At 42.0% G+C, this 14,843-nt stretch overlaps 1 protein-coding gene across 1 annotated transcript in view; it reads right to left on the bottom strand.

Moving 5' to 3' along the window:
• Window positions 1-14,843, bottom strand: part of ADAMTS18 (ADAM metallopeptidase with thrombospondin type 1 motif 18) — a 156,202-nt gene that overhangs the window by 29,302 nt on the left and 112,057 nt on the right. The window lies entirely within an intron of this gene.

Raw genomic sequence — 14,843 nt, 5'->3', positions numbered from 1 at the left:
CTGACCTCAAAAGGGCAAGGACTTGGGATAAATCTGACACTATCAGGCACTTCCCAGGTGTCAGACACGCTGCCGGGCTTTTTCTATGCATTATTTCAAGAGTCTTCTAACAACTCTATAATGTAGGTGTCTATTTTTTCATCGAAAAAAAAAAAGAAAACTGAGAAGCATGAACTTGTGCAAGGTCACACAGGTGACTGGTGAATGAAATTAAAATAGAATTTCGGCCCTCCAACAAAATGTGCCTAAAGACTGTAAGATACCACTTTTTTTTTTTCTTGGAGTATAGTTGATTTACAATGTTGTGTTACTTTCAGGTGTAGCAAAGTGATTCTGTTATAGGTGTGTGTGTATCTATGTGCGTGTGTGCGCGCATATGTGTGTATGTATATATATTCTTTTTCAAATTCTTTTCCATCACAGGTTATTACAAGATATTGAATAGGGCTTTCCTGGTGGCGCAGTGGTTGGGAGTCCGCCTGCCGATGCAGGGGACACGGGTTCGTGCCCCAGTCCGGGAAGATCCCACGTGCCGCGGAGCGGCTGGGTTCGTGAGCTGTGGCCACTGAGCCTGCGCGTCCGGAGCCTGTGCTCCGCAGCGGGAGAGGCCACAGCGGTGAGAGGCCTGCATACCGCAAAAAAAAAAAAAAAAAAAGATATCGAATAGAGTCCCCTGTACTATACAGTAGGGCCTTGTTGTTCATCTATTTTATATATAGTAGTGTGTATCTGTTCATCCCAAGCTCCTGATTTATACCTCCTCCCGACCCTTTCCCCTTTGGTAACCGTAAGTTTGTTTTCTGTGTCTGGATATCACCTTGTTTTTGGTTTAGGCAAACACATTATCACATTATTTGCCTCCCTTCCTGATCCTCTCTTTTTTTTTTTTTTCTTGGAGTATAGTTGATTTACAATGTTGTGTTACTTTCAGGTGTAGAGAACGTAGGCAATCTCTCCCGTCAACTGTGTTTCTGCGTCTGGACCCACACATTCCTCCTCTCCTTCTGTTACCCAGGATGCTCAGCCGGGCTGTCCACTATTGCCCTGGATCCCATCTTCCCTCACCTACTTAAGGGCATCGCTGCTAGTGTCGTCCCCTCTCTCTTGAACCTTATTGAAATGTCCCTGTCTATTGGATCATTCGATAAGCACATGAACATGCTATTATATCCCTCATCTCAAGACGAAAAAAATGATCTCATCTCTACGTACACTTCCAGCTCACATTCACTGTTTCCCTTTGTAGCAAAAATCCCTCTAAGAGTCGCCTTGACTTTGGATCTCCGCGTATCCCTCATTCTCCCGTGGTCCCTCCTTCTCAGGCATCCCTCCCCACCACATCACTGAAACCTCTCTTTCAAGGGCACCTTGTCATTTCCAACAGTCAACGGCTTTGTCTTACTCAACCAATCATCAAGCACTGGACATAGCTGATCACTTCCTCCTGTTCTCACTATTAGAAACCCATCATTTCAGTTCTTCTCCTCCCTTAGTGACCGACTGACCTTCATTCCTAGTTTCTTTTGCTGAATCCTTATTTCCTAATGATTCAATGTCAGATTGACTTCCAACCTCTCGACCTCTTGTTTTTCTATCCTCCCCCCTCAGGTGATCTCATCCAGTCCTGTAGTTTAAGTGCAATCTACAGGTTGACCACTCCCAAATTCGTAACTCTACAGCAGCGCTTTCCAGTAGCACTTTCTGCAATGATGACAAGTATTACACTATAAACCTGTGTTGGTCCATACGGCAGCCACAAGCCACATGTGGCTCTTGAGCCGTAGTATACATTGTGATTGAAGGGTAAAACGTTACGTTTAATTTCATCTAAATCTAAACTTAAAGAACCCCGTGTGAGTAGTGGCTACCATATGGGACAGCTATAAATGAAGCCCATCCTTGGACCTCCACATTCGAAGAGTTAACTGTCTACTGAGCATCTCTACTTGAACGTTTAAAAGGTATAACAAAGTCTAACAACGAACTCGGGATTTTCCACCCTGTTCTCTGAAAGGCTGTTCTTCCCAGTCTCACAAAATGGCAACCCAATCCTCCTAGCTGTTCAGGCTAACATAGAAAGTTGATCTCCTCTCTTTTCCTCACACCCCACGCCTAATCGACCAAGAAATGGTGTTATCTTTACTTCCAATATTACTCAAATCTGACCACGTCTCACTTTATCTATTGCTACTGCTGCTTCCTTGGTCTAAGCCGCCATCATCTCTTTGGATTTCCATGATCATGGCTCTCTAGGGATGAGAAGAAGCCGTATTCTCTAGCGGAGGAGATGGACACATCCACGCTTAAAAATAATACGGTTACTTCAGAGGTTAAAAACGAAGTGTCGTGTAACCTGCCAAGGGAAATCAAATGTTCCTGTGAACCTGGGGGAAGGGGATCACGTGACTGCCTGAGGAGACTGTGTAGCTGTTACTTAATTAATAAAGTATTTTGGTGATGATTCCTGCCAAGAAGCCACAAAAGAACAATAGAATTTCTTTTCTTTGAGGATTTCTATTCCCCCCAAAAGAACAAACTTTTTTTTTTTTTTTTTTGCGGTACGCGGGCCTCTCACTGCTGTGGCCTCTCCCGTTACGGAGCACAGGCTCCGGACGCGCAGGCTCAGCGGCCATGACTCACGGGCCCAGCCGCTCCGCGGTACGTGGGATCCTCCCGGACCGGGGCACGAACCCGCGTCCGCTGCATCGGCAGGCGGACTCTCAACCACTGCGCCACCAGGGAAGCCCAAGGACAAACTTTCATATTGAGTTTCCCACCTTCCTTCCCTTAGGTGAAGCAAAAATATGTAAAGATCCTCTGAAAAGTAAAACGTCTGCGCTAAAAGTAGTTAATAGCAAGAAGGCAACTACTCCATTTCATACTATCAAGGTGATAAAAGAAGCTTACTTATGCAGCCACGTCAAGAAGAGAAATAACTCCCACGATTTACTGTAAATGTGCACAAAATTATGCAACTTTAAATGACTAACTCATAACATATGTCGTAGCTGGTTACTGTCATATTACTAGTATAGTTCTATAGCCAATGGCCTACAGGACATATTGTTTATATTTTTTTGTTGGACATATTAATGCATTCATTGAATGCACAAATGAATAAGACTCTCAACTTTAAAAAAAATCAGATGACTCACGGCTTCACTATAACGTCTGTGTATCTGTAAGGTCACAGGGGAGTTCTCTGTGTCATCACGTAGGCTGAAGGACAGTATTTGTATAAACCAGCAGAAAGCTCACTTTAGAATTTACTTTAACATCAGCTCACAAAACCTTCTTAAAGAGAGTAATTACTTAAACAAATGGACACCAAGACCAAATATATAAAAGATGAGTATTTGCCAATCACATTATTTGCTTCTCTATGATAATTTAGGCATTCTCTGCCCTTTTTCTAATCCTGTATGAGGAACAAAGTAACCGAGAATGGAATACACAGCAGTTGTCTTATCTTCTACTGTTTGATGCTTGCAATAGCCAATCCTTTGGAAATAGACTGATCGTCTGGCTGAAAGAATCTCTAAGTCCCTTCTTTACCCCATTCTGAAGAAAGACTGGACTTTGTTCAAAAAAAAAAAAAAAAGTCAATCCCACCCTCAGGAGTGGCTACATAATTTGCGGGGCCCAGACGAACATGGAAATGCAAGGCCCCTCGTTTAAAAAAATGATTAAGGATTTCAAGCTGGTGACAACAGAACAGTAAACCAAACATAAGGCACTTCTGGGTCCGAGGTCCCCTGTGACTCTGCGGGTTCCACGTCCACGAAGCCACCTCTGCCCGACCTGAAGGCTGAGGTTTTCTCACCTGCATCGGTTTTAAGACACAATTTAAAATGTTCCAAATTCTAAATGGTCCTGCGGTCTAACAATGACTTTGCCCACTCCTCTCAGTGGAGATGACACCCACTAATCTGGCAGGCTCGGCTGTACCTAAGTACCTCAGTGTGACCATGACCATCACCTTGACCACAGACAGTGCGACCCACCCGACGCTCGGAAGCAGGACCGTGGGACGATGTGTGATAACCGCGTAGCTAAGATTCTAACTGCCTCTGCAGATGCTGAGGAGCGAACACATCTGAAACAATACGTCATTTGAAAATGCTAATTCCCATCACTCACATCTATTTAGAGATATTTTCAGTGACCCTGTCAAGCGCAGTCGGTAACTTCTTTCAGCACTAGTGGAGAACACAAAGGCCCTCCAGGTCACGTGGATGCCACAACCCTCCCCCACCCCCCATCATAGCACAACATCACAATAACGCCCTGTGCTGCGCGTCGGACTGTATGGCCCAGCTGCGAAATGCGCAAGTTTGGAAAGACTGCCAGCAGTTCAGTCTACTTAACTGGACTCAGTCCAGAGGATTTTCCAGCCAACTGGCACTGGGTCTCTAACTTACAGTTGGCAAGCAACCTCCTTAAATGCTTCCAGGTCCTCAGTAGAACTGTTCAGTGTCTACCTTTAACACACCAACCACCTGACTTCAGACACAGCACTCAGCAGCTCTGACCGCAGGGTGCGGAGCTATAAAATTTACAGCTTCTTAAGTTGGAAAACCACAGACGGGGCTGGACTCTACCAACTGCCCTCTGAAGGAAGGGGGATGCAGGCTCTGCTTGGGGCACACGAAGTTAAAACAAAGGACACATTGAGTAATCTTGGGTAAACAGCTTGCTTTCTGTCACTCCCACTTTTAATTTTTAATGTGCAAACTATAAATGCCTTCAATCAGCTTCTTTTTTGTTTCATTACTTAAGGCCCCTTTTTCCTTTTAAGGAAGTTGTCCTAATTCTCCCATGGAAACTAAAGAGTTATGCATAGGTTCTGAAGACCGACTTTTTATTTAGTGCATGCTTGGAAGCTTATTTCTTGTCTTCAGTAATGTACTTGATCGTTTAAAAAAACAACAGCAGCAATACTTAGTGTTATGCCAGGCAAAGCACTGTACAAGCATTATCTCATTTAAAGCTGATAACAACACTCGGGACTTCCCTGGTGGCGCAGTGGATAAGGCTCTGCGCTGCCAAAGCAGGGGGCCCGGGTTTGATCCCTGGTCCAGGAACTAGAGCCCACATGCATGCCGCAACTAAGGAGCTGGCGAGCCGCAACTAAGGAGCCGGCGAGCCGCAACTAAGGAGCCCGCCTGCCGCAGCGAAGACCTGAGGCAACCAAATAAATAAATATTAAAAAAAATAATAAAGCTGGTAACAATACTATGAGGAAGGCACAGTGCTGTTAATATCTTAGTACTGTAGATGAACGCACCAATACACAAGGTCCCGTAGCTAGTCAGTAGCAACACTGAGAACGCAAGTCTCTGATACTGTCCGACTCCCAAACTGGACATCTTAACTCTTGGGACACTGCATCTCCAGCTCTGAAATGTCACATCTAGGATTCTAATTTAAAGTTCTAAAAACTGGATGAACTGTTGAAAAGACGTTGTCACTGGGATGCAAGAGCATGCTATAACGTTTACATTATCCTATCGGGTTCCAACCTGAAAACGTTGTTTCTTGAACACGCTAATATCTGACTTCAGGATACATGATTTTTAATCTCCTCAATCCATGTTCCCCTGCATTTATAGATCTGTTGGATTTCACCATTGTTTTAACCGCTGAAATACAACCTACTTTATAGACTGACCCCTTCCGAGAAATGATGAATTGCGCCGTACATTACGCGTTGGCTAAGTCAGGGAAGGGATAGTTTTGTAGTGTGAATTCCTGTTTTTGTATAATCCTGTGATTTTTTGGAAGCCTCGTGATGTGAAAAATCAGCCAGTTGTCTTTGCCTTCTTGTTTGCTTCAAAGCCTGAAAAACATGACCAGGTATCACCACTGCTATTAGGTGTGAGTGAGTTGGATTTGACAAGACACAGCACCACAAAGACCCCGATCGGGGCCTTGGAAGTACATCTGTGAGGCAGCTTCAAAGGTGTGGGCTGACACATTGAACCCCGACTACAGTTCTAATTCAACTCATCAACATTCCTCAGAGTTTAGTGAAGAGAAATAGTGTTCTCCGACCTGTCACAGAAGTATTTGCCATGAATTAACTGGGGGCCTGCACTTCAAATAGCAAATGGCAATCTCTAGACAAATGATGTGGCATCATGAAAGCACATCTGAATCGTCCTCTGGAGTTTCCTATCATCTGTTCTGAATTTATTCTCCATTACTTCTTTGCCTCTTTTGTGTTTTGTGTCTTCACCCCATCCCTGCTCCTTGGATAATCTACTTTCCCTTACACTGATTTTATCGTGAGGCACATCTTTACTCATTTCAGCCCCTTCCCCTTGTGGGGGGCGGGGGATGCAGACAGCAGGGTCACAAGGAAGGAGCTGGCTGAGAAGGTGAGTCTCTGTCAGTGATGCTCGCACACTGTCAACTCAGTGATCAATGTGCCTGTCTACCTGGTCCCCCGCCACCCCATCATCTCCTTTTGCCAGAGAGCGGAGGAAGTTGTTTATTATAGTAATTTTCTTTAGATGTCTTTTTCTGCCTTGAAACTGGCCTGTGGTTAACCTATGTCTCACTTACTGTCATTACAAAGGCTGCTGTATTTGTCAGCTGCAGGATTCTCTCTTGGTACACGATTCATTGGGAAAGGGTTTTCAAAGACTTAAACACCCCCTTTTGCCTCTTAACAGAGAAAAAAAATCCTTAACATAAAGGAGAGCTTTCATTTTTAAGACTTTTTTTTAAAAAAAAGGAATGCTGTAAAAACACAGGGGATCACATTTCAGTCCTAGACTAGCAACCTGTGTTATCATGTCGTCCTGACTCACTGTTTATCAGACAGAGATGAAGTTACTTTATAAATGAAACACTCATGATGAATTTCCTCACCTACCCTCCAATTGCATGACAGTTTGATGGAGAATATGACTCATTCACTGTTGTGTGTGAGAGAGAGACAGATAGAGAAACAGAGACAGAGAGAAACAGAGACAGAGCAAGAGAATAAAGGAGAGGAAGAAGAAAGGGGGGAGGGGCACGAGAGGGGGAAGGGGGAGGTGGGGAGAAGTGGGGGGAGAGAGAGAGTGTGAGAGTGCATCAGCTAGCAAAAAAAAGCTGATCTTCAGTCACTTCTAAAGAATGCATCATCTCTAAGTGGACACCTTCACTAATCACGAAAAGAAAAGAGAATTTTTGTGTTTTTCGTTCTCATTGCCAAGGCTCCCTAAAATTATATCTTAAACGGGCCTTTTGCACTGCACTTATACAAAGGACAAAACCGGTGACCTTACATTACCTATAGCTCAATCTCAAAACGGAAAAACATTAAATTTTCAGCCATACTCAAAACGCCCAGCATACAGACGTCTACTTCAGATTAAACGATTATTTTTCAACGAAGACGTGTAAATTTCAACTCTGAACTTCAGTTTCCACATTTCTACCACTTCAACATTTAATTCCTTGTACAAGACACACACATACACACACACACGCACACACACACACAATTCAGCTATGTGATGTGCAGAAGATTTAGTTTTTCTTGTGTTCCCAAACCCAGTAAAATAAATACGGTAGGTCTACGCATAGTATCCTGAAGACTATTGAAATATAAGCTGACTTTTAAATCTTTCAGATGACTAATGAGTGCACTAGTTCAATGAGAAATTCCTTAGACTCTATGCCAGACTCGCGTTGTAGGGGATAAGCTGAAATAAAGAAAGATGTGGAAATTATCTAGTTTATAATAACTGTGTCTGTAGTGATCTCAGAAAGTATATGGTTGCCAAATCAATATTGATTTCTTTCTGTGCTGGGGTGTGCACGTGTGTGAGTCATTTTCCCCTGGGCAACGCAGAAATATGATACAGGGTCATGAACATTAGCTCCATTTCTCCAAGTCCTTTACATGTATATGTATGTCTGTACTTCAAAATAAAAAGTTGATTGATGGGCTTAAATAATGCCTAAAAATTTAAGACCTCAGACAATCATATAAATCCTTGATTACCCTTAGGAATTTCCTCTTGGCCACTGAGGAAATTAAGGGGCCAGCTCATTCTAAATTGACATCCACCTGTTGCTAATGTTGGACCATGTAGAATCCGGGTTCCGAGAAGAATGAAGGTTTGTAACAGAGACTGTATTTGAAAATTAGGCAGACACATGACTTGGTGATAAAAGTGAAAATCTGTTTTCCATTTAAACTGAGCTTCCCTATGAAGACATTCTGTAAAGTTCTGACATTCAAAATAACCAGAAGCAGAAGACACTTTTGTGTCAGGCCATGCACTTATTTCTTGAGGTTAACTGACAGCAGTCAATCTGTCCCAGGACTGCATTACCCCTGCCTTGCACTAGAAAACACCCAGAAATAAGTGAAAAGATCTGTTAAACCCACCACCCTGGGAGGGCAAGTTGCTGTTCTCCCAGATTAAGATAAGTCAACTGTGAGCTAACTGGTCAGCAAGTTCTTACGTGTAAATTATTCACTTTGGGAAAGGCAAGCCTTTCAGAAAGCAGATCGATTCCTCAAATGCAATTGAGGAGATCAAATTTCAATATTTAAATGCCCTTCACTGTACTTAACTTTCAACTGTACAATTCTAGGACTAGTCCTAAGAGATGATGAAATCCAGTGGTTTTTAAAATGTGTACCGCAGAAGTCTAAGCCTTTCAGACAACTTCAGATTACGACTGTGGTTTGGGACAGAAGGGCAGAAGTGGGGAGGAGAGGCTGGCCTCTGGGCCCTGTCACTCTTGACTTTGGTCAGAGAAAGTCTCCTTGCACTTGATTTATCGTCTCCATGTATGATTTTTCAACTTGGGAAGAAGATTCTACTATTTATTTATTTTATTTTTAATATTTATTTATTTCTTTGGTTGTACCAGGTCTCAGTTGCAGGAGGTGGGCTCCTTAGTTGCAGCACGTGGGCTCCTTAGTTGCGGCAGGCAGGCTCCTTAGTTGCGGCTCGTGGGCTCCTTAGTTGTGGCATGTGAACTCTTAGTTGCGGCATGCATGTGGGATCTAGTTCCCTGACCAGGGATCAAACCTGGGCCCCCTACATTGTGAACGTGGAGTCTTATCCACTGTGCCACCAGGGAAGTCCTTCTACTCTTTAAATGAATGAATGAACTTTATCACTGGATGTCATTCATTCAGTAAATTTTTGTTTTTGAGTGACCACGACGTTCCAGATACTGTGCCAATTGTGGAATCTACGAAGAGGAGTTAAGTCATCTTTCGGCAACATAGGGTTTCAGGTGCTTAGAAGTGCTTCAAGACAGTGTTACAGGACAGAGTAGAAGATATTAGTTTAGTCTGGGGAAATCATTTCCCAAATGAGAAGACTGGGCCTCAGATAGTTTAAGTGACTCATGCAAAGTGACAGAGTAGTATCTGAGTGACCAGTATCACCAACTATTTATAGAGATGTTCCCTGTTCAAACCCACGTTGCTTCCAAAAAGAATGGGATCAACCTCCCAAAACTCGCTCTTTACATTTTTTAAAGACCTGAGACTATAATGATCTGGTGACATGATTTATGTCTTAACCACTGGTGCATCTCCAATGTCTATACAGGGCTGGGCCCAAATGGGCACTCAACAAAAGTTTAGTTTTCTTCTATCAGACGTCAAGAGAAAATAAACAGAGGAATACTGCTTTGAAGGTAGCTACCTAAATCAACACATGCCAAAGGAGTTGAAGATAAGACTTAGCTAAGATATTGGGAGGATCTGATTAAAATAAATGAATGAGATATAAAAAGGGACGTTATCCTTACACTGCTATCCTCATGTGTTCTGGCAAACACACCCTTCTGCTGAATTTTACACTATAATACGAGCTCAGTGAACGTGCAGTCATTTTAAGCGGCCAAGAGAGAAAGTGCTTTCTTTCACAGGCTTATACTTTCTGTGGGATAGAACAGCACTTTCCATTTTGGTAGGTTCCCACTTTCATCATCCCACAGGATTGTGAAACACATTCAACATTTCGTATTGGACTGAACATATTTTTGGCTCCCAAAGTATTCATTTTAGTTCAATTCATAGTTGCATGGAAAGGCATATGAACTTTATTTAACTTCCTTTAAAGAAGAAGGCCATGGATTACTTGGATGTTGATATATAGCCTAGTTTTGGAAAATGTAATTTATCGCTTATTGTGATTTTCAGTTTTTAAAGTCACTGTGTTCTCTCGATTTTGGAAAGGCATGAGCATGCGATAAAAACCGACCTGAAATTTGATGATGTTCTCCTGAGAGCAATAAAGTACAATTTAAATATTAAAGTCATTAGCCCAAATTCTTTGAAAAGATAAAATAGACATAATACGAGGTTACTGGATTGGATTTTTTAAAATCTCCTAAAATAGTTGCAAGTTTTGAATGAAACCATAACTCCTTTAAAAAATACAAGCAAGGCATGACCAATTAATCATACATGTTTCCCTCTGGAATATTTTCAGACAAGTCACATTCTTAGGACATCAATTGAAGCTTTCATGGAATCTGTAAGTAGAATGTATACATAAAGTAAGACTTTGTAAAAACAACAGCTAAGCAAATGTGACCTTACTGCATTGTGGTGAAACTACAATTTTGTATTTATAGAGATCTTATTATATAGTTTTTACCCTATTTATATAGTAGGGAAAATTATTTTATAAAACCGTACATATCCAGTTGAACCTGGGGAAGACTTTACGTTTTTATAATTTTACTAGATCTATCCAATAATTTATCCTTACATTTTGATTGTTTATGTGTTTGCGTTTTTCCCCCGAGGAGGTGTCTGTATCTGCAAGGACAATCCAGCTGTTTTTGTTTGTTTCTTAGTTTGTTTTCTGGCCGTGCCCCACGGCTTGTGGGATCTTAGTTCCCCGACCAGGGATTGAACCCAGGCCCTCGGCAGAGAGAAAGAGGAGTCCTAACCACTGGACCGCCTGGGAATTCCCTGTAAGAAAGTCGATGACGAACCTGACCGATTCTGCAGAACTCCATCACCAATTGAGGCCACCCTTTCATTTCTCAAAAATAGCTCCTAATCGTCAGGAAAATGTTTGGACCTGGTGAACAGTCCAAAGATTTACTTTTAATCAGCACTAAATAATGGAGATGAGTGAGATAAGGAGTTACGCTTCAATTAAGCAAAGCCCAAATAAAAATTCTCAGCTTCAGGCTGGCATAGCGCCCGGTGACAATGTGGCCGTTATCTGGTCAATTTGATCAACACAGACAATGACAGGGGACATTCAGGTTCTAAAGATGAAAGTCAGAAGGAACTCTGCGATTCTGCTTTGCACTTTCCATCACTTCTTGTCTCATTCTTTGTTGTGGTTTTCCCGCAGATAACGTATGTTTAACAGCAAACCTTAAATTACAAACAGAACTGTGAAAACCTACCGGAATGGCTTTGTGATGATGAAAACTGGACAGAGAAACAGCAACAACAAAAAATAGCTGCTTGTCATCAAGTAGTAAAACACATATTTCTTACGAGGAATCATTTGGACTTAGTTCTGGTTGCCCGGGGCAGAAGCCCTGAGAGACACCCACCTTCCAATCTGGTAACTTTCTAGCCACAGAACTTGGTTTGTGTACATCTGCTTAGAGATGGATCAAAGGCCTCGTGGCAAAACTAATGAAACCATGTTGCTCTAAAACGAATCCCTTGCAAGCTAAATATACCTCTCTAAAGAAAATACACCTTTTCTAAAGAAATGGAAAAGATGTTTGCTGCTCAAATGCTTCATAGAAAGAAATAAACATATGCACCTAAAAAATTAGGACTGAATAAAAAGTCTCAAAATCTTTAACCAGAAAGTTCAATTCCTATGCCTTAGGCGTAATTACAGGGTGATTTTAGGGCCTTGATTCATTGTTGAGCTTCAAACTACCCTAACAATAGTCCAATTTGATTTGGGGTTCCTAATCTCATCTCCTGAAATAAAAGAAACAACCCAATCAAAAAATGGGCAGATGATCTAAATAGACATTTCTCCAAAGAAGACACACAGATGGCCGAAAAGATGCTCAACATCACGAATTATGGGAGAAATGCAAATCAAAACTACAACGAGGTATCAGCTCGCACTGGTCAGAATGGCCATCATCAAAAAGTCTACAGACAGGGCTTCCCTGGTGGCGCAGCGGTTGAGAGTCCGCCTGCCGATGCAGGGGACACGGGTTCGTGCCCCGGTCCAGGAGGATCCCACATGCCGCGGAGCGGCTAGGCCCGTGAGCCATGGCCACTGAGCCTGCGTGTCCGCAACAGGAGAGGCCACAACAGTGAGAGGCCCATGTACCACACACACACACACACAAAAAAAGTCTACAGACAATAAATGCTGGAGCGGGTGTGGAGAACAGGGAACCCTCCTACACTGTTGGTGGGAAAGTAGATTGGTGCAGCCACTATGGAGAACAGTATGGAGGTTCCTTAAAAAACTAAAAATAGAACTACGATATGATCCAGCAATCCCACTCCTGGGCATTTATCCAGAGAAAACCATGGTTCGAAAAGATACATGGGCCCCCAATATTCACTGCAGCACTATTTACAACAGTCAAGACATGGAAGCAACCTAAATGTCCATCAACAGAGGAATCGATAAAGAAGATGTGGTACATATATACAATGGAATACTATTCAGCCATAAAAACGAATGAAATAATGCTATTTGCAGCAACATGGATGGACCTAGAGATTATCACACTAAGTGAAGTCAGTCAGACAGAGAAAGAAAAATACCATATGATATCACTCATATAGGGAATCTAATTTTAAAAAAATTATACAAATGAACTTATTTATAAAACAATCATGCAGATTTAGAAAACAAACTTACGGTTACCAAAGGGGAAATGTGGCAGGCAGGGATAAATCAGGAGCTTGGCAGTGCTTTGTGTCCACCTTGAGGGGTGGGATAGGGAGGGTGAGAGGGAGACGCAAGAGGGAGGAGATATGGGGATATATGCATATGTATAGCTGATTCACTGTGTTATAAAGCAGAAACTAACACACCATTGTAAAGCAATTATACTCCAATTAAGATGTTAAAAAAATAAATATGTAAACACACACATACACAAATTAGGAGCTTGGGATTAACACACACACACACACACTACTATATATAAAGTAGATAACCAACAAGGACCTACTGTATAGCACAAGGAACTCTACTCAATACTCTGTAATAACCTATATGGGTAAACAATCTGAAAAAGAATAGATACATGTATATGTATAATTGAATCACTTTGCTGTACACCTGAAACTAACACGACATTGTAAATCAACTATACTCCAATATAAAAAAAAAAAGACCTGAGAGGGTTGGAAGACTATTTGCTAAAGACAGCTGCTCTCAATTGTGAAATCTTTGCAGGACCTTCTATCACACAGACAGAGATGACAGGACCTAGTGTCTCAAGTTCACAAGATAATGGGAAATTAACTCACGGTCAAGACCTAGGGCCAGGGTTGCAAACTCAAATATCTACTGGGACCAGAAGTTCCTTTTTCGTGAAAGATGTCAAAATCTATATTTTTATAAGAAATCATCTGATATTAAACCTCTGATCCATTTTTTAAAAATTATGAAGATCTGGGAGCTGGATTTGGCCTGTGGTTGCCAGTTTGCTCATCATGGTCTGAGGTTTAGGTTTTTAAAAAATATATCTGTTATATGCTCAGAAGGCAGAAGTATGGTAACAGTTAGAAACGTTATGCGCCAAGCACTCTGTAAGCACTGAAGTTATCTTAAATTCTTATGCTAGCACTGACAGTTAGCTGGTATTGTTTGCCCATTCTTACGAATGTGGACATTAAGTGACACAGAGGTGAAGATACTTGTCCAAGTTACATAGCTAATTACAAGTCTGTACTCTTAACCATACAATGGGTACAACATCTGACTTAGAATCCAAAGTTATGTTTAGTCTATATACAACGGAATATTACTCAGCCATTAAAAAGAATGCCATTTGCAGCAACATGGATGGACCTAGAGACTAACATACTAAGTGAAGTAAGTCAGACAGACAAAACCAAATATCATATGATATCACTTATATGGAGAATCTAAAAAAAAAAGATGCAAATAAACTTATTTACAGAACAGATATAGACTCATAGTCTTAGAGAATGAACTTCCGGTTGCCAGGGGGAAGGGTGGGGGGAAGAGATAGATTGGTAGTTTGGGATTGACATGTACACACTGTTATATTTAAAATAGATAACCAACAAAGACGTACTGTATAGCACAGGGAACTCTGCTCAATACTCTGTATTAACCTAAATGGGAAAAGAATTTGAAAAAGAATAGATACATGTATATGTATAACTGAATCATTTTGCTGTACACCTGAAACTAACACAACATTGTTAATCAAATATACTCTAATATAAAATAAAAATTAAAAAAATAAAAAACGCAGTGCTTAAGAATCCGCCTGCCAATGCAAGGGACATGGGTCCTATCCCTGGTCGGGGAAGATCCCACATGTGGTGGAGCAACTAAGCCCGTGCGCCACAACTACTGAGCCTGAGCTCTAGAGCCCACACACCACAACTACTGAGCCCACGCACCACAATTACTGAAGCCTGTACACCCTAGAGCCCGCGCAACACAACTACGGAAGCCCGTGCGCTCTAGGGCCTGCATGCCACAACTACTGAGCCCGTGTGCTGCAACTACTGAAGCCCGTACACCTAGAGCCCATGCTCCACAACAAGAGAAGCCACCGCAATGAGAAGCCTGCACACCACAATGAAGAGTAGCCCCTGCTCGCTGCAAATAGAGATAGCCTGCGTGCAGCAACGAAGACCCAACACAGCCAAAAAA

This window comes from Aethalodelphis obliquidens, unplaced genomic scaffold (genome assembly GCF_003676395.1).
Source record: "Aethalodelphis obliquidens isolate GAN/ISIS:26980383/991018 unplaced genomic scaffold, ASM367639v1 scaffold20, whole genome shotgun sequence".
Classification (NCBI taxonomy): domain Eukaryota; kingdom Metazoa; phylum Chordata; class Mammalia; order Artiodactyla; family Delphinidae; genus Aethalodelphis; species Aethalodelphis obliquidens.
The sequence above is the reverse complement of the archived record's forward strand: the minus strand, read 5'-3'. Positions and strand labels throughout refer to the sequence as shown.